Here is a 25,276-nt window from a genome sequence, read left to right on the forward strand (position 1 = left end):
ACTTATTGAATTTGGGGGTAAGCTCACTCATGCATCTTCTCCCTCTCATCAAATAAAACGGAGTGTGTCCAGTAACCTCACTGGGCGTGTTATGGAAAGTGTTCACTTTGCCCGCCAGAAACGCTTTCACATTCATGTTGGAAGCGATCGCCTGTTGCACGCCCTCTTTGAGGAATCTATTCATACGCTCAACCTGCCCATTGCTCTTCGGGCTGTACAGTGGGGTTTTCTCCTGCTTAATCCCCAACCTGGACAGAAAATCCGTCATCCGCCTGGACACTAGCTGGGTGCCGTTGTCCGACACCATGATCTTCGGCTGTCCCTCAATCGCGAAAATGTTCGTCAATGCCTTGATCACTCGTTCAGTGGTAACTTCCCTGACGAACTTGTAGTGAATCCATTTAGAGAAGTAATCCGTAAGGACGATGAGATGTCTACACTCGTCAGGTAGCCTTGTAAATGGGCCCGCAAAATCAATGGCAATCTTGTTCCACGGGCCGGCAGGTATGTCCACCAGCTGCAACTCTCCTTTTGTCGTCTTCCAGTGCTTATCGGCCCTTAAGCACGGTCCACACCGATCAATGAATCTGCTGACATCGCTGCACATCCCTGGCCACCAGTAGTACTGCTTGAGGAGATTCTTTGTAGCGGTATTGCCCGGATGGCCTTTATGGGCAATCCTGATTAGCTTGTCTCTTAAACTTTCCGGAGGTACAAACAGCTCGTGTCTCTTCACAAAGCCGCCTTCGATGGTGAGTTCGGGACTAATCTGTTGGAAACTTCTGAGTGCCCCGTGCAAGTTCCGGATAGGGGGCCAATGAGCCTTCATGTGGTCCATCACCCTCCGCATAGTCCCGTCCTTCTCCTGAGCCGTCAACCATTCTTCCTCTGATATGGATCCCTCGCACATGGCTGTTGCGTCAACCATTGCCACAACGCACTCCGTGTCGTCCAGGGAATCATTCTCCTCATCCGGGATCGGTATGCGAGATAGGCAATCCGCCCTGCAGTTGAGGCCCCCTTTGATGTGTCTGACGGTGAAGTGATATTCTTGCAACTTAGACAGTAGACGTAGGAGCCTAGAGCTGGCTTTGCCATTGCCACGTCCTTCACCGTCCATCATGTATATCAAGGGTTTGTGGTCGGTGACTAATTCGAACTCCCTGCCCCACAAATAATTTCTCAGTTTCTCCACGGTCCAGACGCACGCGAGCGTCTCCCGCTCGATGGTGCTGTAGTGCTTCTCTGCTTCGCTCAATGACCGCGATATGAATGCAACAGTGTTCTCCTTCTTCCCTTGGAATTGGCAAAATACTGCACCGATTCCCTTGGCACTAGCGTCAACCGTGATTACATTCCGGAGGTCCTTGTTGTACGGTCGTAATACTGGGGCCGCGGCGATTGCCTGTTTGACGGATTCGAAGGCAGCGCTTTGTTCCTGTGTCCACGTATACTTTTCGTTCTTCCGTAGCAGTTTCCTTAGAGGCTCCACAGTGGTTGCATATCCTTGCATGAACTTGGAATAGTATTCGCTGAGTCCCAGGAACGATCGCAAGGCGTCTTTGTCTCCTGGGCAAGGGGCATCTCGTATGGCCCTCACTAAATCATCTTTCGGCGCGATGCCATTTGGGGTAAGCACGTGCCCTAAGTATTCTATCTTGTCTTTCATGAATTTGCACTTGTCTTTGGAGACTGTCATCCCCCTTTTTTGTAGCACCTCCAACACTCTGCGCAGCAGTTCTAAGTGCCCCTTCTCGTCTTCCGTGTGTATCAGAATGTCGTCCTGAAATGCTTCAACCCCCTTCATATCGCAGAAGAGGTGGTCCATTAGCTTTTGAAAGACGCCTGAGGCCGATGCAAGGCCGAATGGAAGACGGATGTACCTGTATGCTCCAAACGGGGTAATAAAGGTGGTAAGTTCCTTGGATTCCTCCGTGAGACATACCTGGTGGTATGCAGACTTCAGGTCTATCAGGGTGAAAAACTTCGATCCTGCTGTGGCCGACAATATCTCCTGAATGTTGGGCAGTGGATGGCAGTTCACCAGGATATTTCTGTTCAGTGACCGCAGGTCTACACACAACCGAATGTCCCCTGTCCTCTTCTTCTTGGACACCACGATTGCGGACACCCATTCTGATGCACCTGCTTCCTCTATTACTCCTTCCCTTTTCAGCTTATCGAGAACAGCCTTAAGCTCCCCCCTTACTGAAAGAGGAATCGTTCTGACTTTGTGTTTTATTGGTAGGGCACCCTTTTTTAACCGTATAGCATGCACAAATCCTCTTACACACCCTACCTTGTTTTCAAAAACGGAGTCAAACATTTCGAGGACCTCAGCTAATCCATCATGTAAATCATCAGGCTGCACATAATTGACCCAGTCATCTCTCAGAACTATGGGATTTTCTGCCCCAGGGACTAGCATCACACCTAGCTTCGCCAGGTCCTTCCATCCCACAAGGCTCCTCCCATTTTCAGCCACATATATCTTTGTTCTCACAGTGTGCCCTCGAAAGGTGAGGGAGTCCCAGAAGTAACCTTTCATCACTATGTCGTGTTCCCCGAAGGCCTTTGGACTCACATCCGTCTCGTGCAGTCGTACATCTTGCCACTTCGAATCAAATGTCCTATCAGAGATCAGGGTAAGGGGGGAACCAGAATCAGCCGTAAATGGCAATTTTATCACACCAATCATGACGGAGCCAATGGGACCCTTCACTCTACCGTCTTCACCATCAATGGACAACACCATGTCCGCATCCGCATCAGTATCATTCTCGCTTACCGAGCTCACTTTCATGCCCGTATTATATTGTTTTGCTTTGCATACTGCCGCAAAGTGGCCCAACTTCCTGCATTTAGAACAGCTTTTGCGCACGGCAGGGCAGGCCCTGCCATCCGCTAAGTGATCTTTTGACCCACATCTATAACAGACGAGCTGCCTCCTGCCTCCCCCTCTATCACTCGCTGCCCTTTCTGAATTTCCGGGCACATGTTTACGGCTGTCCTGTACATAGAACACATTTGAAGCCTGACTAGTGTTCGCCAGTTCCTTGGAAGATACCATGGAGCGTTCCACTGCCTTTGCAATGGCAATTACGTCCTTCAGCGAAGGATTCCTGCATGAAAGCAAACGTTCCTGCACTTTCTTTGAATGGCAGTAGAACACCACCTGGTCTCTAATGTACGTATCAGTCATCACTGCAAATTCACAATCTTGAGCTAGAACACGTAGACATGCAATATACTCTTCGATAGTCTCTCCTTCCTCTTGTTTCCGCAGTGCGAATTTATGGCGCCCCACCATGATGTTGCACTCCTCTGCATACTGCAACTCAAGCCGCCGTACAGCCTCCTGGTACTCATTCAGTGGAGCTGTGGCTCCATGGGGATTCACATATACCGGCAGGCTATCGAAAACCTCTTGTCCAGCCTTCCCCAACAGTCCGAATAACAAAGACTTTTTCAGTTCGGGGCTATACCCCTGACCATCAATTGAGATAATATAGTTCTCAAATGCGCGCAGCCATCCTTTCCACTTCATGCATGGCTTACCAGGAGAGTCCAGGAAGAGAGGAGGCACGCAGATATGACCTGTCTGCGACATGGCCGGAAAGCGGGAGGCTACTGGGCTGCGCAGAACGGTAGGAGTCGTCAAAGTCAATCGTGTGGAGACCGCAGCATCAGCGTCTTAGGGGTTGCATGTAGTCCCCAGTGAAGAGATATCAGCGCTTTCCACTGGCCTCCCGAAACACCAGGTAAGGTGGGCTACACTCGTGGGCCTTGGTAGAAGCTGTGACCCTCGTCGCCATTTGTAGTGGCAGGTATGAAGGATGCGATGGAGACAAATTTCATGTTAATATCTTTTATTCTTGCCACAAGAAATAAGGCCCACGAGCAGCCGGCCGGCCGCAACACCGCGCTTTGTTCGCGCCTCTGCCTCTCCGCCGCGCCGCCCCCTGACGTCACGACCGTCCTCGTTACAGATTGGTCGTGGCGTCATGAGGCGCCTAAACATAGAAGACAGACTAGTTCTGTCCCTCCGGCCTCGTGCGTTAACTCACGTACGACACTCCGTTTGCAAAAAAAATGTAACTACTTGTTAATTACGCTTCAAGTTCGTGCCTCTCATTCCTATGAATGTTTGTCGTACGTGAGTTAACGCACGAGGCCGGAGGGACAGAACTAGTCTGTCTTCTATGTTTAGGCGCCTCATGACGCCACGACCAATCTGTAACGAGGACGGCCGTGACGTCAGGGGGCGGCGCGGCGGAAAGGCAGAGGCGCGAACAAAGCGCGGTGTTGCGGCCAGCCGGCTGCTCGTGGGCCTTATTTCTTGTGGCAAGAATAAAAGATATTAACATGAAATCTGTCTCCCTCGCATCCTTCATACTTGCCACTACAAATGGCGACGAGGGTCACAGCTTCTACCAAGGCCCACGAGTGTAGCCCACCTTACCTGGTGTTTCGGGAGGCCAGTGGAAAGCGCTGATATCTCTTCACTGGGGACTACATGCAACCCCTAAGGCGCTGATGCTGCGGTCTCCACACGATTGACTTTGACGACTCCTACCGTTCTGCGCAGCCCAGTAGCCTCCCGCTTTCCGGCCATGTCACAGACAGGTCATATCTGCGTGCCTCCTCTCTTCCTGGACTCTCCTGGTAAGCCATGCATGAAGTGGAAAGGATGGCTGCGCGCATTTGAGAACTATATTATCTCAATTGATGGTCAGGGGTATAGCCCCGAACGGAAAAAGTATTTGTTATTCGGACTGTTGGGGAAGGCTGGACAAGAGGTCTTCGATAGCCTGCCGGTCTATGTGAATCCCCATGGAGCCACAGCTCCGCTGAATGAGTACCAGGAGGCTGTACGGCGGCTTGAGTTGCAGTATGCAGAGGAGTGCAACATCATGGTGGGGCGCCATAAATTCGCACTGCGGAAACAAGAGGAAGGAGAGACTATCGAAGAGTATATTGCATGTCTACGTGTTCTAGCTCAAGATTGTGAATTTGCAGTGATGACTGATACGTACATTAGAGACCAGGTGGTGTTCTACTGCCATTCAAAGAAAGTGCAGGAACGTTTGCTTTCATGCAGGAATCCTTCGCTGAAGGACGTAATTGCCATTGCAAAGGCAGTGGAACGCTCCATGGTATCTTCCAAGGAACTGGCGAACACTAGTCAGGCTTCAAATGTGTTCTATGTACAGGACAGCCGTAAACATGTGCCCGGAAATTCAGAAAGGGCAGCGAGTGATAGAGGGGGAGGCAGGAGGCAGCTCGTCTGTTATAGATGTGGGTCAAAAGATCACTTAGCGGATAGCAGGGCCTGCCCTGCCGTGCACAAAAGCTGTTCTAAATGCAGGAAGTTGGGCCACTTTGCGGCAGTATGCAAAGCAAAAAAATATATTACGGGCATGAAAGTGAGCTCGGTAAGCGAGAATGATACTGATGCGGATGCGGACATGGTGTTGTCCATTGATGGTGAGGACGGTAGAGTGAAGGGTCCCATTGGCTCCGTCATGATTGGTGTGATAAAATTGCCATTTACGGCTGATTCTGGTTCCCCCCTTACCCTGATCTCTGATAGGACATTTGATTCGAAGTGGCAAGATGTACGACTGCACGAGACGGATGTGAGTCCAAAGGCCTTCGGGGAACACGACATAGTGATGAAAGGTTACTTCTGGGACTCCCTCACCTTTCGAGGGCGCACTGTGAGAACAAAGATATATGTGGCTGAAAATGGGAGGAGCCTTGTGGGATGGAAGGACCTGGCGAAGCTAGGTGTGATGCTAGTCCCTGGGGCAGAAGATCCCATAGTTCTGAGAGATGACTGGGTCAATTATGTGCAGCCTGATGATTTACATGATGGATTAGCGGAGGTCCTCGAAATGTTTGACTCCGTTTTTGAAAACAAGGTAGGGTGTGTAAGAGGATTTGTGCATGCTATACGGTTAAAAAAGGGTGCCCTACCAATAAAACACAAAGTCAGAACGATTCCTCTTTCAGTAAGGGGGGAGCTTAAGGCTGTTCTTGATAAGCTGAAAAGGGAAGGAGTAATAGAGGAAGCAGGTGCATCAGAATGGGTGTCCGCAATCGTGGTGTCCAAGAAGAAGAGGACAGGGGATATTCGGTTGTGTGTAGACCTGCGATCACTGAACAGAAATATCCTGGTGAACTGCCATCCACTGCCCAACATTCAGGAGATATTGTCGGCCACAGCAGGATCGAAGTTTTTCACCCTGATAGACCTGAAGTCTGCATACCACCAGGTATGTCTCACGGAGGAATCCAAGGAACTTATCACCTTTATTACCCCGTTTGGAGCATACAGGTACATCCGTATTCCATTCGGCCTTGCATCGGCCTCGGGCGTCTTTCAAAAGCTAATGGACCTCCTCTTCTGCGATATGAAGGGGGTTGAAGCATTTCAGGACGACATTCTGATACACACGGAAAACGAGAAGGGGCACTTAGAACTGCTGCGCAGAGTGTTGGAGGTGCTACAAAAAAGTGGGATGACAGTCTCCAAAGACAAGTGCAAATTCATGAAAGACAAGATAGAATACTTAGGGCACGTGCTTACCCCAAATGGCATCGCGCCGAATGATGATTTAGTGAGGGCCATACGAGATGCCCCTTGCCCAGGAGACAAAGACGCCTTGCGATCGTTCCTGGGACTCAGCGAATACTATTCCAAGTTCATGCAAGGATACGCAACCACTGTGGAGCCTCTAAGGAAACTGCTACGGAAGAACGAAAAGTATACGTGGACACAGGAACAAAGCGCTGCCTTCGAATCCGTCAAACAGGCAATCGCCGCGGCCCCAGTATTACGACCGTACAACAAGGACCTCCGGAATGTAATCACGGTTGACGCTAGTGCCAAGGGAATCGGTGCAGTATTTTGCCAATTCCAAGGGAAGAAGGAGAACACTGTTGCATTCATATCGCGGTCATTGAGCGAAGCAGAGAAGCACTACAGCACCATCGAGCGGGAGACGCTCGCGTGCGTCTGGGCCGTGGAGAAACTGAGAAATTATTTGTGGGGCAGGGAGTTCGAATTAGTCACCGACCACAAACCCTTGATATACATGATGGACGGTGAAGGACGTGGCAATGGCAAAGCCAGCTCTAGGCTCCTACGTCTACTGTCTAAGTTGCAAGAATATCACTTCACCGTCAGACACATCAAAGGGGGCCTCAACTGCAGGGCGGATTGCCTATCTCGCATACCGATCCCGGATGAGGAGAATGATTCCCTGGACGACACGGAGTGCGTTGTGGCAATGGTTGACGCAACAGCCATGTGCGAGGGATCCATATCAGAGGAAGAATGGTTGACGGCTCAGGAGAAGGACGTGACTATGCGGAGGGTGATGGACCACATGAAGGCTCATTGGCCCCCTATCCGGAACTTGCACGGGGCACTCAGAAGTTTCCAACAGATCAGTCCCGAACTCACCATCGAAGGCGGCTTTGTGAAGAGACACGAGCTGTTTGTACCTCCGGAAAGTTTAAGAGACAAGCTAATCAGGATTGCCCATAAAGGCCACCCGGGCAATACCGCTACAAAGAATCTCCTCAAGCAGTACTACTGGTGGCCAGGGATGTGCAGCGATGTCAGCAGATTCATTGATCGGTGTGGACCGTGCTTAAGGGCCGACAAGCACTGGAAGACGACAAAAGGGGAGCTGCAGCTGGTGGACATACCTGCCGGCCCGTGGAACAAGATTGCCATTGATTTTGCGGGCCCATTTACAAGGCTACCTGACGAGTGTAGACATCTCATCGTCCTTACGGATTACTTCTCCAAATGGATTCACTACAAGTTCGTCAGGGAAGTTACCACTGAACGAGTGATCAAGGCATTGACGAAAATTTTCGCGATTGAGGGACAGCCGAAGATCATGGTGTCGGACAACGGCACCCAGCTAGTGTCCAGGCGGATGACGGATTTTCTGTCCAGGTTGGGGATTAAGCAGGAGAAAACCCCGCTGTACAGCCCAAAGAGCAATGGGCAGGTTGAGCGTATGAATAGATTCCTCAAAGAGGGCGTGCAACAGGCGATCGCTTCCAACATGAATGTGAAAACGTTTCTGGCGGACAAGGTGAACACTTTCCATAACACGCCCAGTGAGGTTACTGGACACACTCCGTTTTATTTGATGAGAGGGAGAAGATGCATGAGTGAGCTTACCCCCAAATTCAATAAGTGGTATGACATGAACCGGGAAATTGAGGCAGAATCTGATGAGAGATTGAGAGTCAAAACAAGAATAGTGGCCAAACAGGAAAACAATAAGAGATACGCTGACATGGTGAATAGAGCCAAAACTAAAAATATAGCGCAAGGGGATTGGGTATTGGCGAAGAAACCCAACAGGGTGATGAAGGGGGAGTCTGTGTTTCAATCCCCGGTGCGTGTGCAAGGAGTGACAAGAGGGGCAGTCTGTCTGGAAGGAGCGGGATGGCGGAGCAAGGACGACATAGTTAGGCTCAAGGCTGGGCAAGAGAAAATCATCATGAAAGATGTCCGTGTGGATGGGGCCGAAGGCACGGATGATGTTGACGAATGGCAAACTCACGAAGCCAGGGATGTAGTCATTGATGAGGAGGAATGTGTGAATATGCCTTCCAGGCCAGGAATAAGTGGACAGGGGAGTGCGGAGCGATGCGAGAAGGCATGGCGTGGCTTGACGGCTGCTTCAGGACAGAATGGTTGCAGGCCCGAATCTGTGGAGAGCGACAGTCACAATGTAATGGGGTCAAGCCTAGAGGATGCGTGCGCCGTCAAGGCGAATTCACTTCAGTATGTTACCCCGAGCAGGCCAATTAGGCGTATCCGAGCACCCAAGAGGTTCGAAGATTTTGTTATGAGGTGAAGTTCCTTAAGTTTCTTGTTCTGTTGAAAAGGGAGATGTCGTACGTGAGTTAACGCACGAGGCCGGAGGGACAGAACTAGTCTGTCTTCTATGTTTAGGCGCCTCATGACGCCACGACCAATCTGTAACGAGGACGGTCGTGACGTCAGGGGGCGGCGCGGCGGAAAGGCAGAGGCGCGAACAAAGCGCGGTGTTGCGGCCGGCCGGCTGCTCGTGGGCCTTATTTCTTGTGCCAAGAATAAAAGATATTAACATGAAATCTGTCTCCCTCGCATCCTTCATACTTGCCACTACAATGTTGAAAGAAGCCCTGCACATGTGACGAAATGCAAAGAGCTGACTCCAGTCTGTAGGCAGAAAGCAGGGTAAACATGCAGAAAAACACCCTGTGAGGTACATCCACTAACATGAAGCGGGGGGAGGGGGTCAGTAAAGAGCTCGGTGTCCTGTGTGCACAGAAACTGAAGGATTTGGGAAAAATCCGAATGGAGCCTAAAATCCTGGAAATTATGAGTGGTCCCCTGGCCTTGAGATGTCATATTATATGTCATTATGCATACTTTCTTAACGAGCCCGGATAGCTCAGTCGGTAGAGCATCAGACTTTTAATCTGAGGGTCCAGGGTTCAAGTCCCTGTTCGGGCGGTTTCTCCTTTTGTGCTTTAAAAAAAATAGGGCTATTTGTATTTTCTCCTTTTACACGTTCGCTCCTCTCAGCAGCAATTAGTGCAAACTCTTTATTTTTAGACTTGTCTGGGATCCCCTAATATGTGGCACGTGGTGTTCATGCCTCTGGGGCGCCACCTGCTGGCTTGCGCGGTGCATCGGTTTCTGTGAATACAGGTAAATGCTTTGCTGTGCAGACAAATCAGAACCTGAATTGGGGTTATTGTCTCGGGAGTATTATAACATTAAATCACTGCTCTCTGACATCTCTGGTCTGTAGCAGATGCATCTGCTTGTATCCAATACATATAACGAAATCACTGTGTACATTGTATTAATCATTTACAAACGCCCCGTGCATGATATGCATTTCCTTAATTTATTATGTTCTTGCACTGAATAGTTTGAAATAAATGAAGGTGGAAATCTTCTGGATGATGTCACTGTGTGTGTCTTACACCGTCTTCCCTTAAAACAGTCTCCTTATTTTACCATTCCGATGATGAGCGCACAACTGATATGGACACACAACACACTACATATCAAGCAATACAAGAGCCCCTGCGCACAAAGAGCCTCAAGCGGCTCGTTGGTCTAGGGGTATGATTCTCGCTTTGGGTGCGAGAGGTCCCGGGTTCAAATCCCGGACGAGCCCTTTTTTTAATTCTTGTGTTTTTAATAATATTAATTGAAAAACTTCAGGATGACATAACAAAAGCTTTTCCATTGTTTATATTGGAAAAAGTGAAAATGTTGACAGAAACGTGCCAGGAAGAAAAAATGGGGCTTGTCCGGGATTTGAACCCGGGACCTCTCGCACCTTAAGTGAGAATCATACCCCTAGACCAACGAGCCGCCGTGAAATCAGCGCTGAGAGTCGTCTTCTTGGCGCTGAGAGCTGCTCACTCTGCAGTGATCTGTGTTCTCGTGGATGTTATCAGGGGCGGGCTAAGAATACCCTTAATAGACCTCTTCTGTGCAGTCATTCCGGGGCCAGTATCATGTCAGTGACTGACCAGTGGTGGGATTTGTGGGGGGTTCTGCATCCTCTGAGAGCGCCCCCCGTCACTTTGTAATGGACTAAACGGTTGTTACTTAAAATCGAGGACATATCTTTTCGTTTGAGACATATCCCTCGTTAACCGGAAACAGCATCGTTGGAACCACAAATTACCATCCTTTTTGGGAAGAGCTGTGGCCATGAAATGGAACGGTATATACTAAGTAATTTCATTGTATAGATTACAATTCAAATATTGTGAGTGATAATACTTGTAAAGGTACAACTGTTTGTCCAAATTAATAATGCATTTACAATATTACACTGAGTAAAAATATTACCTCCCCGTCGGGGAACCCGGTCTCCCGCGTGACAGGCGGGGATACTGACCACTATACTAACGAGGATCAGGTATAGGGACGGTGCCTGTGCAGCTCCTCGTCATGTCCATGAATCCGCTAGTGCTGGTCAGTTTATGTTTAGTTTTCATTTCCAGCTCTTTCCCACCACCACAGGGGGGCACAGGCACAACAAACACACTCACTGCACAAAACACACACACACACCGCTCTCCTCAACACTTCACACAACCTCCTCCCCTCCCAGCAGACACTCTCAGCAGCTCCCAGCAGCATCACCTTCCACACTCACAACAAGCAGCTCCGGGGTGCTTCAGCCGGGGGTGGGGGGTACCGGCCTCGCTCCTCAGCCCAGGGGCCCCCCGGGTCTGTCTCATCAGGGGGGGTTGCACAAAGGGACTGAGGGGACACTCCCGCCCCCCCAGCTGGAGGAGGGAGCTGGACTGGGAGGGGAAGAGAGGAGGCGGGAAAAACCAAGGTGTCTGAGGGGCTGAGAAAGGAGCTGCTTGGGACTGGAAAGCGGAGGAAACAGAGGAGACTGAGGAAAAGTCCTTGGAGGTGGATGTGAAGCAGCGACCTCAGGATGTCAGTTCTTCCTCTCCAGTCCTCCACTCTACAGACTGAGCTATCGAAGGCTCGACCAGCAGGCTCACATGCCACTAGAAGTGGCCCTTGCGGATGTACATCGAGTCAGCTTTCTCTGTGATTACTAAAGCTTACTAAAGCTGCAAACTCAAGAACAGAGAGGATCCTTTCCAAAACAACACCCCCTCCATGCATATCAAAAGGACTGAAAAGAAACATCCATTTCACCCCACTCCACTCCCCTCGCTCTGCTTCTCAGCAGGTCTCCAGACTCTTCTCTTGCTCCCTTGCCAACCTCTGCTGTCCCGCCTGGCAGGGCCAGCTTTAGGGCGGAGCGACCGGTGCGGGTGCACCGGGTGCTCACCTGGACAGGGGGGCGCTGTGTTTAGGAATAACTTACCAAATTTGCGATTTAAAAGCTCCTGCTGAAAAGTCCCTTGTGGTCCAGCCTTCAGGAAGCAATGCATGGCACAATAACTCTTGTGATTAATGTTCCTGCTAAACAGAGGGGTCGATGTGTTGTCTAGTGGCGCTTTTAAATCGATATAAAGTAGCGCAGAGGGTTAATTGAACAGAACTATGGGGCATATTTATACTCCGTTTCCGCCGAATTTGCGTCGTTTTTTTCGACGCAAATTCGACGCAAAACTAACTCCATATTTATACTTTGGCGTTAGACGCGTCTAGCGCCAAAGTTCATGGAGTTAGCGTCATTCTTTTGCGTGAACACCTTCCTTGCGTTAATGATATGCAAGGTAGGCGTTCCCGTCTTAAAAAATGACTCCGATGCATATGCGTCGTATTTATACTCCCGGGCAAAAATGACGCCTGGGAGTGGGCGGGTCTAAAAAACCCGCATTAGTGCCGGATTTTAGCGCCTGGGTCAGGGCAGGCGTTAAGGGACCTGTGGGCTCAGAATGAGCCCAGAGGTGCCCTCCCCTGCCCCCAGGGACACCCCCTGCCACCCTTGCCCACCCCAGGAGGACACCCAAGGATGGAGGGACCCACCCCAGGGACATTAAGGTAAGTCCAGGTAAGTATTTTTTTTATTTTTTTTTGTGGCATAGGGGGACCTGATTTGTGCCCCCCTACATGCCACTATGCCCAATGACCATGCCCAGGGGACAGAAGTCCCCTGGGCATGGCCATTGGGCAAGGGGGCATGACTCCTGTCTTTGCTAAGACAGGAGTCATTTCAATGGGGGATGGGCTTCGTAAAAAAATGGCGCAAATCGGGTTGTGGCGATTTTTTTGCCTCAGCCTGACTTGCACCATTTGTGGACGCCCATACGCCATTTTCCCCCTACGCCGGCGCTGCCTGGTGTACGTCGTTTTTTTCAACGCACACCAGACAGCGCCGGCGGCTAACGCCGGCTAACGTCATTGAATAAATACGGCGCCCGCATGGCGCTTCAGAATGGCGTTAGCCGGCGCTAATTTTTTGGGCGCAAAACTGCGTTAGCGCAGTTTTGCGTCAAAAAGTATAAATATGGCCCTATGTTTATTGTGGATAACTGAGTGGATTAGTGAAGACAGCCTTTACTAGTGTGTTAAAACAAATGAAATGTAAGTGAGAGAGGGGCTATGGAGAGATGAGGGCCACTTTTATCGGGTGATAATGAGAGAATCCGAGGGGGGCCATCTGGGGGGCAAAGTTATGGGGGGGGGCAAAAAAGATTATCGCACCGGGCGCCACCAATGCTAAAGCCGCCCCTGCTGCCTGGTATTAGGTTTCACCTGCACTTTAGAAATAAAAAAAAAATCTTAAAACGGGCTTGGAAACCACCCCTTATTCACCTGGAATTACCAATGACTTAATCCAACATCAATATAATTTACATCCGTCTCATTGGCCAACGTGAAAGCTGAATTCATTACTAATACATGTGCATTAATTAATAGCTAATAATCTACGCAAATTATGCTATCATAGAGAAAATAGAGAGTCTTGGAAAATGTGCCCACTTGAGTCGCCACCATGACGTGTACGACATTAATAAAGAATATACATTAATAGTTTAAATAAGGTGCACATATAGAATGAAAAGTATTAGTGGATCATTCTAATGTATTAATGCTATGTATTTGCATAAATATATTAGGCATTGCGTAATTATGACATTATGGGCCTCGTCGACAGAGCCTCATGTTGAGCTTCATGGCACAAATAAATGTTCGTAAATGTTTTTTTGTAAAAGCAGAGAATTAACACCTGTTCATTGTTCACTCAGTGCGACCAAATAGATTTGTAACCTTGCAATGTTAACAAGTTGATGCCTTAAATTTTCTTGTGAGAACTGTCTGCTGAAATGTAGTGTACTACACAGGGATACAAATGTTACCTTGATGTGTGAGAAGTAAATGTTCTCAGGCCTTAACAAAGGCTTCACTGACTGGAGTTATGATCGCAAATAAAAAGTTACTCGACGAAATTGGTGATAGGAATGGGAAAAGAGGAGCCAGTCATCGATGTGTTTATTAGTTATACTGTGAACACACGATAGTCTGACCAATGGTGACGTGAGAAAATAGTTTTTTGGATTTTTAGTTTAACCCCAACTGCGTAGAGAAAGGAGTTTAGTTAGTCTTGTTCCTGTCCTGTTGAAGGAGCAGAGCAGTTCCCGATGTCTTCTTAGCTTTATCTTCATAGCTTAATTGTAAATGCTGTGAATGCTCTTTCTTAGCTTGATGCCTTTCTAAGTTGGTCTAGTTAACTTAGAGCCCAACGGTGGCTGAACCAGTCCCGTTCACTGTCCTTTGCTGAAGCTGACTAGACGGATGTCCAGCTGATGAAGAAATCACAGCTTGCTGATCCATTCGGGAGAGGTATAATGAAATGCTGTTATTTCTCTTATAGATTTTTGTTCTTTTCTTTTAGGTGTCAACCGCTATAGTGTTAGAGCCCTAGTTAGATGTTTTCAAAATTAAGTTTTGACTAAAATATTTTTGCATGAAGCCCAAACATGCTATTCTAATTGGAGGGTTAGTTAGTGTGCCATGTGATAACAAATGTTATTAACAAGAAATTGATTTTGTTTACCGGTTGAACCTAGATGTGTGCTATCTCTGTTGTTCAGTTATTGTTGCTATTAATTTGTACAGTAATTCTTGAATGTTTAATGATTAATGCTTTGGTTAAATTGGGATTCTTCCGCCGCTTTGGTCAGCCAGTGTTGTTTGTATATGTCTATCATTTGGTTTTGAGATTATTTTACATTATATTAGCATTGTTAATCTAGGGGAATAAACTTTCTAACTTTATTAAAAGGTGTGGTTATTCATGGCCACATTGGTCATGGTGTGTGAAGATTACTGACTCAAAGTTTCTGATGTTTGATTTGTTGAATGTGTTATATTTTTGCTTGTTAGATTATGAGTAAAGATTGTGTACATGGTGGAATCACTTTTAAGCGTAGTCCAAAGGTCCATCGAACCTCTAACGCGTCCACTTATAAATACATTTCTACAGACCAAATAAAGCCAGGAGCGCTTACACCAACATGTCATCTGCTTTCAGTTCCTGCTCTCTGCTGCTTTCCTATCCTGCCATCCTGCCGTCCATGCTGTTGTGTGGAGCCAGGACAAAGTACTCTTTCTGGTCACTGCCATTGGTTACTGGCCAGTCTCCTTCCACTAACCACATGCTACCCAAGGTACTTTGTTTTAACTTTCACAGTGTACAGGGCTGCGTGAAGTACAGGTTGCTAAGTCATTCAACTGGCCACTCAAGACATTCTGCCGTAGAGAATGAGACAATTCAGCCTGACTTCTTGAGATATCCCACCAGGCTACTTCTTTTCTTTTATTTCTCTTTCTTTCTGGGTGACACATTCCAAATAGCCGCAGCTCTTAGACCTATCTCCGTGGCACACTAATGCTCAAGTGCATTTTTTCTTTCTTTTGTAACCCTGGTTGTGAGTCGACTGCACATTGTTTGTTCACTGAATTTAATTTTTTTACCTTTGTAACCCAGCTTGTTTGCTGCCTGCACGTATACTTGTGAGCAGAAGCTTTGTTACTACAGCAGGCATGATTCCTCTATTGTGACAGCTCCCACCCTCCTCGGGCCTCTCTCGTGTTTTGTCCTTGTCGTTTTGATTTTGATGGGTGTTCGTTTATTCATTGGAACGCTTTACCTAAACAGCTCCTTTCGCATCCTCGTTACTACAGAAGGTGTAATCTGGTGCTAGGGGTGGGGGAGTGGATGAGAAAAGTGATGCCCTCACTAAAAGGCCTGTCAGCTGCCTTACCTACTGTCTTTGTCCGAGCACTTTGATAACATCTTTGTTTAATCACAGTAGAACACAAAACCAAGTACGGTGTGGAATCTTTTTCGGCTTGTTTTTGTCTATCCTTACTGAAAACACAAGTGGCATGATTTTCTTTGGTCCATTGGCAAGTAGTTTGCTTTAACTAAATCAACATGTTCTCTTGTTGTTGTACAGTTAAAGCAGGTAGACGATTCCCATATGAATTTTCAAAATGTTTTTGTGTGCATGCCCTTCTCTCCTTTATTCGTTCCCAGGGTCGGCTTTAGCGATGGTGGCGCCCTGTGCACCAATCTTTTTGGCGCACCCCCCAACCCATGACCATCTCCTCGGATTCCCTCACTACCACCCAGCAAAAGTGTCCCTCATCTCTCCACAGCCCCCCTCCCTCATACATTTCATTTGTTTTAAAGCACTGGTGAAGGCTGGTTTTACCAATCCCCTGAGCTTTCTACATAAAATACCGATCGGTTCTTTGCAGCAGGCACATTATCCCTCTGCGCTACTTTATGGTGAGTCAAAGCTGCCGCTAGACAAAACTCCAGGCTCTCTCTCTAGCAGAAACATTAATCACAACAGTTACCTTGACATTTTTATTGCTTCCTGAATGCTGGAAGCATAAGTAACTCTGCAGGAGGTGTTCTTAAATCACACATTTTGTGAATTATTGCTAAATACAGCGCCGCCCTGAGGTCAGGGCCCCCCCATCCAGCTCAGCACCTGGTGCTGCCGCACCGGTTGTACCGCCATAAAGCCAGCCCTGCTCCTTCCTTCCTCACTCCTCCCTCATGTTGCCCCCATTTGTTGTTGCTGCTCTCCGCCTTCCTGGGACTTTCCTATGTTCTGGCTTCGTTATTTTTTTTAATTTGTGGGGGTGTGAACGCTGAATTAACTACTAATGAATTTTATGTATTTTGGGTTAAGAATTTGCATAGAATTTGATTAATATAGAAAATAATGTGCGTCTTGGGAAATTTGCCCACTTGAGTGGCTGCCATTTAATTACAAAATGTCTTTTAAAAATGCTTATTAATGTTAATTGAAGTGCCTGCATTAGGAGAAATGTAGCAGTGTGTTATATTAATGATTACATGTTATGTATTTGCTTTATTAGTTATGAGCCTTCAGTTAGCGAGGTGTTGGGCCTAGTCTGCTCAGCCTCATGATAAGCTGCGCTGTTTAATAAAATTGTGGGAATGTATGTCCAGCTAAATTAATTCATGTATCTCACACTGTGTTGACCAAACATTAGCAGATATCTTTAACTTTCTCAGGAGAACTGCTTTCTGGAATACTTTGTATTAGTAATTGTTACACTGTATAGTTTGATGCATGAGACAGCGATGTTCCCAGGATCTTACAATGGATGCATTGACTGGAGTACAGATGGATACAAAAAGATTACCTGACGAGCCTGATGATGGGAACAGGAGAAGAGGAGCCAATCATCGACATGTTAAAGACAGTTTAGTTATATCTTAGAATTGAGGTTTAGTCCCCTTTGGACTAATTGTAAACGTACGATTCTTTGACCAATGACAATGTGGGAAGTTCTTTAGGTGATTTTGATTTAGCCCGACTGCACAGAAAGGAGCGCACCTTTTCCTATTTTGATTTCCTCCGTAGAGGTACATTCTATCCTGTTTGGGGAGCTGAGCAGTTCCTGATAATTTATTTCTACCTTTAACTTTATTTCTCAAGCTTTAATGCTGAATGCTGATCCTTAGATATTGCTTCTTATATAGTTCGGATAGTTTAGAGTCGCTGAATCTGAACCATTCCCCTTTCACTGCCCGTTGCTGATGCTGACCGAACCGATGTCCAACGTATAACAAATGCTATTGTTCTTGTTGTAAGTTTTTGTTTCTAGATACCAACCGCTATTTTGATAGAGCCATAGTCAGATGTTTTCCAAATTGACTTTGACTAAGTTGTTTTGCATGAAGTCCAAACATGCTATTCTAATCAGAAAGTTAGTAAGGGAGACCCAGAGCCTGTCAACACATTATTAATAACAATTGATGTTGCTTAGTTGCTGAACCTAGATGGATGCTATTTCTATTGTGCAGTTATTCTTGCTGTTGATTTGTACTGTAACTCTTGAATGTTTGGTGATCAATGCGTTAGGTAAATTGAGGTTCTTTAGAAGATTTGGTCAACCAGTGTTGTTCTTATATGTTTATCAGTTGTTATCGAGACTCATTTTCGTGACATTAGCATTATTAATATAGGGAAATAAACCCTCTAACTCTTACATAAAGGTGTGGTTATTCGTGACCAAATGGGTCATGGTGTGTGAAGATTACTGACTCCAAAGAATATTTGATGATGTTTATAGACTATGGTGATGCGTTGGCATTAAAATTGAGACTTATGGTGGAATCACTCTAAGCGTAGTCAAAAGGTCCATCGAACCTCTAACGTGTCTCCTTATGAATTAAACATTAAAAGACCAAATAAGGACAGACGCGCAAACAGGGGCTGTTTTCATTTATTTATGTAGCACAAATTTGAGGTATTGGAGCGCTTAACCTAAGCGCCTCCCTTTGCAGCCTCCTTACTACTGTATTATTTCAAATTCACAAATAATCATGTTAGTAACAAATCTAAGCAGAAAGTGGTGCCCAGTACAGTGTGAGGAAAAAACAAAATACTCTCCATGGCACTTTCTGCAGCTCTTGGCAGCGAGGTTTCATCCCACCGTTGTAGCTTAGATTGAGATATGTAGAATGACAAAGTTTGTGCTGCCCACCCACTCTCCAAGATGCCTCCCAGCCCGCCATCCCAATAGTAAACAAACAAAAAAACACTATGATAGGGCCATCCATGCAGCTGAGAAACATGGTAAACATATTGACAAAGCTAATAATGCGAACAATACTTGTTTCTCTTGAGTCCTTTCCCCTTTTGAATTTTATTTGCCTTGTGTTCGTAAAACCGTTGTCAGCTCTTGATTACATTATTGTCAATTTCAGTCCCTCACCATTGTCAATTGTGTTTTGTGTTGGCTAAACCTATAATTTAGTTTCATTTCACTCACTGTGATTGTCTGTTTTTAGTTGATTGCTGTACCTAACTGTTTGTCTTTTGGAGCCAGCTCACCTTGCCACTTGCTCCTTTTCCCGCCCATTCTCGGCTTCTGGTTTCCCGCCACCCAGTACACCTTCCCATCCCAGGACCTACTAAAGGAGGACGCAGCAGGACCCCATTGAGCAGAACCCTCTCACTGCTTCGCTCAGCAAGTCTCCTGACTCTGCCTCTCGTTCCCTCCATGCTGCCCTCTGCTGCCCCATCTGGTAGCACTGCTTTGTTTTTTTTCTTGAGTCCTTTTTAGGGTCGAGCCTGCGTTGCATGCACTTGCGCATGCGTTTCGTTTGCAAGATGCTTTAGGAGTTAGAAAAGGGCTCGGAGCCTGTCCATATCACATCAGTGTCTTTCATTGGCTCGTGGGCTTGCCTTGCTTTCGTTGGTGGAAGGCATGCATACGTCATGCCTTTTCCGGTGGTTAGCCCTCCTCGAGCGCAGCAACCAATACTGAAAACATGCAAGGCTTGCTGTTTTCAGTCCGGTTTGTGGACTACTTTTTATCTTTGTTCGCAGCGCGATCTCTCTTGGCAGAAGTCGAGCTCTTTCCATGACATCGACCCTGTTACATAGTTAGTTGTACTTTTGCCAGTTAAGTAGATAATTGCACTTTTACCGATAGGTTTCACTACGAGTGAACTGTAGCAGCGCGATCGTGCTCTTTTAAAAAAACTTAATGTGGCAAGAAAAGTCCGGTTGGGCGTTTACAACTGCTAATAGCTCTAACTCGGAGAAATGCGAGACCCGTTGCATTGCAAATGCTTGTTTCTTTTGAATTTTATTTACCTTGGGTTCTCAAAACCGTTGTCAACTATTGTTTCTCACTGTTGTCAGTTGTGTTTTCTGTTCTCTAACCTGTAATTTAGTTTCATTTCACTCACTGTTGTTGTCTATTTATAGTTGATTGCTGTATCATGCTGTTTTTCTGTTGTAGCCGAGTTGCCAGTCTCTCCTTTATCTGCCCATTCGCCGCTCATGCTTTCCTGCCACCCAACGGTCTTGCCCCATCCCAAGACCTACTAAATGGAGGCCACTGCGCGGCACACAACAGAGGTGTGCCAAAGGAGTACCGAACGCAAGCTCGTCAGCGCCTGGACCGCTCTTGGTGCCAGGAACCCTGGTTCTCCTGCCTCACACAGATACACCACCACTGCCACGCTTTGAGCCCTGGACCACAAATTCCGCAAACAACTGCTGCCGCACCTCCCCACGTTCAATGGTAGGACCTTTTTCCTGCAGGCACTGCCTCTTCTACTGCAACACTGAAGCACCTGCATGCATAACAGCCACCACCATGCCGACCAAGCCAACTGCTTCTAAACACTTTCACTGCCTCCTGCTCAGCACAGAATCACTCTGCAAGCACGCCACCGAGATATGGGACCACCTCCCTCACCCCGACATTGTCTTCCTCACTGAAACCTGAATTAACCCTGCAGCTGCTCTTGACATCACTATGGCTACACCACATCGCCACCTGATAGCACACAAGACTGCATCAACAAACACGGAAGTGCACCACCGCCTGAGACAACATCACTCCAAACATGGGACACCTCAATTTCCAACTCCGAATCAACAGTAAAATCACCATCAGAGGCACCCTCGCTTACAGACCCCTAGAACCACGCCCACATTTCTGCAACGCCATTCCTGCTCACCATCAACTCCAAACACGACATCTTTGGAGACTCTCACATCAATGACCTCAACAAAACCAGCACAGACAACCCCCATGAAGCATTGAACAACATAGTAGTCGCCAGTACCACACACTATGCAGAACACACGCTTGACCCCATCTTCACGGCCAGCAACAGAGTCACATACAGCCATGTCACCAAACGCACCTGGACAGACCACATAATCGTCCACTTCACCATTACAGGGTCCCCTGGCACCATCCCCAAGCTGCCAAGCATGTCACCCCGCAGCTGGAACAAAGTAGCAGAGAGCCAGTGGACAGATGCGTCAGCACCTCCCGCCCAAACACTGCACCCAACCTAGAACATGCTATCAAGAATTTCTTCACCTGGATCACAGTATGCGCAGACAGAGTCGCTTCCTTCTAGCACACCAAACTCAAGAGACCCACCAAACAACCCAGTTGGTACACTACAGAGCTGCAAATCACAAAACGTAACTGCAAGCAATTGGAAAGGAAATGGCACACCAGCAAGAAGCCCACAGACAGAGCCACCTTCAATTTGTCCCTCAACCAATACCACCAACTACTGAAGAAGACGAAAAGGAACGCCATAGTGGACTACATTGAAAACAGCTCCAATCACAGCAAGGGACTCTTCAACATCATCAGAGAGTTTTCCAAGCCCTCAACCACTGAAAACACCATCACCCCTTCTCAGGAACTCTGCGACTCACTGGCGGACTTCTTCCACGATAAGATCTACACCTTCTACTGTTCAACTATGTTTCTTCAGTGGCATCCTCACTTAAGCTGATAAAGCGGGTGCTTCACTGCGCTCTTGCATCCCGCTCTGGCAAGCTACGTCATGGGGCTTACACCCGTTCACATCCTTCCGCCTTAATAAAAGGAGACCACAACTTCTTTGGTGTGTAAATGACCACAATGTATTAAATATTAGCTCACATTCCTTTATTTTGCTGGTTCATAAGAATAACAACATTTTGGTCATTAATATTCACCTACGCATCCAAGATTATCGACCGGACAGCCTGTACAATGTTAGTCATAACTGACCCATAAATCATTTGCGACAGCAGTTATTCTTGGACCATCTTTTGTGTCGACCGCTGTGGCTTCTAGGCCTTCCCCTTGCTACTGATGTCTGGCTATCAAGGCCCTCTGGCCTGCACCAGACAGCAAGTGCTGTCTGCCCTGCACTGGCCTCGTCATGGCTCTCTGTTTGCCCCCAGTGTCCTTGCTGTAAGACATCCAAGGACACTGCTCAGGCAGTTTCTTTTGACCCCAAGGTGTTATTATCTGCCTTCGGTTGCTGCTGTCCACCGCCACACTACTGGCTGTTCCCCAACCGAGATCTACATCCCACCGGACCATAATGTCACACCATTTCTAAGGTCCACCCCACAACACTACACATTGCATCACATGGTGCATCACTGTAGAGCACCAATATGCACATCATAACTCATATAACAACAAACCAGTGCTGCGTGCCACACCTTACTAACCAAACCGTATCTGCACAGCGTTATAACACACGCATCTGCACCCCCACCAGACCATAATGTCCACCATTCCTCCGGTCTACCTCAAAACGCGACACCATTTACTAGGGACTTTTAATGAATTTATGTGTACCAATCAGTGATATGGCAATTGTACTATCTTTTCTCTAGTATAGCTCATACTGAACAGGTAGGATCCTGGGTGGTATTCCTTGAACAGCCATACAGATCCATTTGGAAATGTAGAAATATGTAGATTGAGGTGATAAGGTAAAATTTCCAAATTCTCCATTATGTCTTTCAAGAAGAAACAGAGCTCTATTGCTTTCCAACCGTCAAGCAGAGTCTCTATGGTTGTTGGTCATATTTAGTAGTATTGGGCTGTGTTTATATCTCACTTTGTGTTATTAGCCATTCACATAATGCTTTAATTCTTACTTTTATTTCTTTATGTAGTTTTCTATTCACTTTCATTGTCATGTGGGCAGAAATGTGTGTTTCAAAGACCTTCCTAATACTTTTTAAATGTCATTGTTGGAGACTAGTTTATCTTTTAACCTCATTTTGGATTTTGGTACTATTGTGCTGCATTAGTAGCCCAAATTGTATTCAAACCAATAACTGTCCTCCTTTCACAATTATGTTGTTGGTTTGATGTAATTTTCTAATGGCCAGTCATTTAACTCTATATTTTATTTTACCCTATACATTTTTTTTAATATTTCAGTTGCTACTACTTTCTAGTTACTTTCGATAAAGTGCAGCAGCACATGATAAACTTTAAAAAATACATAAATCAATGAAAATACTTTTCTCTAATGCTACAGACTTTGTTAAACTGTCTCATTTTGTCCTATACATTAAAAAAATAGTGATAAGCTATATTTCATGTTAAAACACAGAACAAAGACAAAGTGGGGTCTAAACAATATGGCTACCTGTTTAAATGCAAGGGCTTTGATTAACCAATAATATTGTGATTCGTCATAGCCATGAACTGCTTTGTAGGCTTAAGTCCTGCACTGCCCGTGGCTACATGTCACTCACCCAGTCACTCCACACTTTTCAAACTCATCACAGAGTTGGGAAAGGGAGGGGTGAATGAGCGGAGACTGAAAACTCAAATCTGTGACTGCGCAGGTTTGAGGTTTCAGTTTCAAGTGTCTGAAGCTGAGAAAGTGTAATTTCAAAGCTGAAAGTAGCAGCAGCAAAGGCACATGCACAGACAGCAAGGTAACTGAAACTTGCTTTTCAATACTGTGTATGTGTGTGATAGTGTGTGTCCGTGAGAGAGTGTGTGTATGTGTGTAAAAGCTGAATTAGTTACTAACAAATTTGTATTTATTGTTGATTAGGAATTTACATGAATCAGTATAACATAGAAAATAATGTGTGTGTGTGTTGGAAAATGTGCCCAGTTGTGTGGCCACCATAACACGTGTTATAATTAATAATGAAATCACATTTATAGTTCAATAATATGCACATTTATAGTAAAATGTATTAGTGTATCAAATTAATGATTTCATGTTATGTATTTGCTTTAATAACAATAGGCATTGATTAATTTAGAGGTTTGGGCCTAGTCAACAGAGCCTCATGTCAAGCTACATTGCTTTCTATAAATGTTCTTGAATGTCTTGTGAAAGCCAAGAATTAACATTTTCATTATTCACACAGAGCTGACCAAGGGATTTGTAAAGTCTTAAACTTTCTCACTAGAACTGCTTGTGGGGGCATGCTCTACTAGAAAATGTTACTTTTGTTAAATTTGATGCGTGAGACAGAAACGTTCCCAGGAGCTAACAAGGGATGCACTGACTGAAGCAAGGATTGCAACAAAAGAGTTACCTGACGATGGAAAACAGAGAAAAGAAGGCAATCATCTACTTTTGAATGGCTGTCTAGGTATATTTTAGATTTATAATTCTTCTTCCATTGGTCCTACTGTAAATCTACGATTTTCTGACCAATGAAGGCGTGAGAAGATGTTTTAGAGTCTGATATATCCAGACTACACTTTGCAGAGGGAGCCATTCCGTTCTTCATTTTCCTATTCTTGTTGTGATCAAGCCCGTTCGAGGAGCTGAGCAGTTTCCTGATGCCTTCTATTTCCTAATTTTAACTTAATTGCTTAGTTTGTTAATGGTGGATGCTGATTCCTTAGTAAGTGCTTCCTAAATAGTTCAGTTAGCTTACAGCCCAACTGTGGCTGAACCATTCCCCTTCTCTGTCCCGTTGATGAAAATAGAAAATGCTATAGAATACAATGGGAGAAAATAGATCAACACAAACCATATACTAAGAAAGTGGAATGCGAATCACAAATTCCTCCCTAGACAAGTATAGTGTGTAGAGAATCGCTGGGAGTAAGAATACCACAAAGATTAGTAAAATACCCCACCCCAGAGCCCAGGAAAGTAGGAGTAAAGTAATGCAAGTTTCCTTTAGACACACTACAAGTCGTGATTAGAGTTATTGCAAGAACCAAGCAAGACTGCAAACAACAGCTGGTGGATTCCTGGACCTGAAGACCTGCAAAGAAAGGAGACCAAGTCCAGAAGTTGGAAGAAGTTCCAGGAAGGACAGGAGTCCTGCCAACCTAGAAGAGGGTGCAAAAGAAGAGTCCCTGGTTGGACGAAAACTTCAGAAATGCACCAAAGGAAGATGGCTGCTGGTTCCTGCATGATGCAATGGATGTCCCACAAAGAGATGTTGTCCAACCAGCTTTGGTTCAAGCAAAGTTGCGTTTTGCATAAAAGTGGCACTGCCTGGACCCAGGAGGGACTTGGAGGCCTCAACTCAGACTGAGGAGGCAGAGGGGGCTCCTAACATTGGAGGGAACACACAGATGACCAGGCAGCACCCACGGAGATCCCAGGACACGGGGACAAAGAAGGTTCAAATTGCGGTTAGTGCACCACTACAAAGGAAGGTCCCACGCTGTCGGAGACCACCTCAGCGAGTTGAGCGTAGCAGGATAGAGTGCTAGGGACCTGGGCGAGGCTGTGCACGAAGGATTCTTGCAAATAGTGCACAGAGGCCTCAGGAGGTGAAGATGACGCAGTGCATAGGGGTACTGTCACTAACGGGGAAGGCAAGCTCTTACCTCCTCCAAATTTGGACAGCAGGACCTTAGGATAGTCTGTGTCGAAGGGGTCCACCACCTGTGTTCCAAGGAGCACACTCGTCGTCAGGAGAGGAGTCCAAGAGAACCGGTCATCGACTTAGAAGGTGCCTGCAAGAGCAGGGA

The 25,276-nt window shown here is 46.5% G+C and overlaps 2 non-coding genes across 2 annotated transcripts; both read left to right on the top strand.

Annotated features, from left to right (window-relative positions):
• Positions 1–9,462: 9,462 nt before the first annotated feature.
• TRNAK-UUU (transfer RNA lysine (anticodon UUU)) lies at positions 9,463–9,535 on the top strand. Its single transcript has one exon. It is a non-coding gene; the product is annotated as a tRNA-Lys (tRNA).
• Positions 9,536–10,139: 604 nt separating this feature from the next.
• On the top strand, positions 10,140–10,211 carry TRNAP-UGG (transfer RNA proline (anticodon UGG)). The gene has a single exon. It is a non-coding gene; the product is annotated as a tRNA-Pro (tRNA).
• Positions 10,212–25,276: the final 15,065 nt, after the last annotated feature.

This window comes from Pleurodeles waltl, chromosome 4_2, assembly GCF_031143425.1.
Source record: "Pleurodeles waltl isolate 20211129_DDA chromosome 4_2, aPleWal1.hap1.20221129, whole genome shotgun sequence".
NCBI lineage: Eukaryota > Metazoa > Chordata > Amphibia > Caudata > Salamandridae > Pleurodeles > Pleurodeles waltl.